Here is a 1,591-nt window from a genome sequence, read left to right as displayed (position 1 = left end):
TGGTACAATCCTTGTGTGGCAGGTTTATTTGGTCAGATATAAAACCTAGTCAATATAGTGTTTAGCTAAATCAGCTGTCAATGGAGATATCAGCTTTCCCATCTTTGAGCGCTACGTTACCACCACCCAACTGAACCATATTATGTCCTGGCACACAGGGGAAGGTTCTAAGAAATGGATGTCCATTGAGATTGACCTCGTTGGAATGCAGTCGGAGGGTTTTCTCCCCTGGTTCTCCCAGCCTCAGTACATGAGGTCCCATGTGTTAGCTCCATTCTAAAGGTTTGGGACAGAGTAAATAAATGATTAGACATTTCACCATACCCCTCTCCTCTGACTCTTTTATCCCCATTTCTTGTTGGGCTGTATTCTATCCTACAGGCACTATCTCCCAACCCTGCCTCTCCGCTCTTCACAAGATCTACATCTCTCATCCACACTCATTACTTGCTCCCATGCGTGATTGCATGACTTTCTTCAGGCTAGATCCAGTATGTGGAATGTCCTACCACGCACAATAAGACTCTCCCCTAGTCTACAAACCTTCAAGTGTTCCCTGAAAACTCACCTCTTCAGACAAGCTTATCACAATCCAGAACTGCTCATTCAACCTTCACAAGCCTTCCTGTTCAGTCCACACATATCCTCACATATTTTCTCCTTCTTCACTTTCCCATCCTCCTGACCCCAGTCCAACATCACTGTGTGACCTTATTATACAGCCCACCAAGAACCTTTGCAATCTGGTGGACAATTCTGCAATAGAGAGCACCTATCTTTGTGTATCAATCCCTATTTCCCTACAGAGTGTAAGGTTGCGAGCAGGGCCCTCCTACCTTTATGACTGCTTGTTATTACCCAGTTTTGTTTTATCATTGGTGATTCCAATTGTAAAGCGCAATAGAATTTTCTGCTCTATATAAAAAACTGTTAATAAATAAATAAATACATGTGCCCTTGGGCCTCGGTCAGTATAAATAGGTCCCTACACATTTTGAGAGACTTTGTTCCTCCTAACCTTTAGTGAGTGTTTGAAAAGTACAGTCTGCAGGCCGAGCACCAGTTTGCATACTTACAAATCATGGACTTACAGTAATTCAGATTGGAACTTAGAAAATGCAACACATTTGAATGCCTATGCATATATGACCTGGGCCATAGTGGTGCTATTTACATTTTTTTCTCCTTTTTGGCCACCCCACCCATCACTTTTAAAGAACCTTTCAAATAGACCTTGGAGCAGGATTTGAGGACTACGCTAGATGACTCATATTGGTCAGAGATTAGTTCAATTGATCCCCATTACTGAACAATGACTACCACAAAGAGGTTATGGGAAATACTGTACACAAGTCTGAAATGCCCCATACAGTGACAAGCTGGCAACCAGGGAAAGCATAGTATGAGGTCTTAAAGGTGGAAAGTCACAGGGAAGATCTGAAACAGGAGTCATGAGTAGTTTTAAGCAAGATGAAGTCTTCAACATTGGGATGCAAATGTGGGACCAAATTAGAAGACTTAGGTGTCTATTTACTAAGCCTTGGATGGAGATAAAGTGCCAGTCAATCAGCTCCTAACTGCTATGTCACAG

Source organism: Pseudophryne corroboree, chromosome 6, assembly GCF_028390025.1.
Source record: "Pseudophryne corroboree isolate aPseCor3 chromosome 6, aPseCor3.hap2, whole genome shotgun sequence".
NCBI lineage: Eukaryota > Metazoa > Chordata > Amphibia > Anura > Myobatrachidae > Pseudophryne > Pseudophryne corroboree.
Note: the sequence above shows the minus strand (reverse complement) of the source record.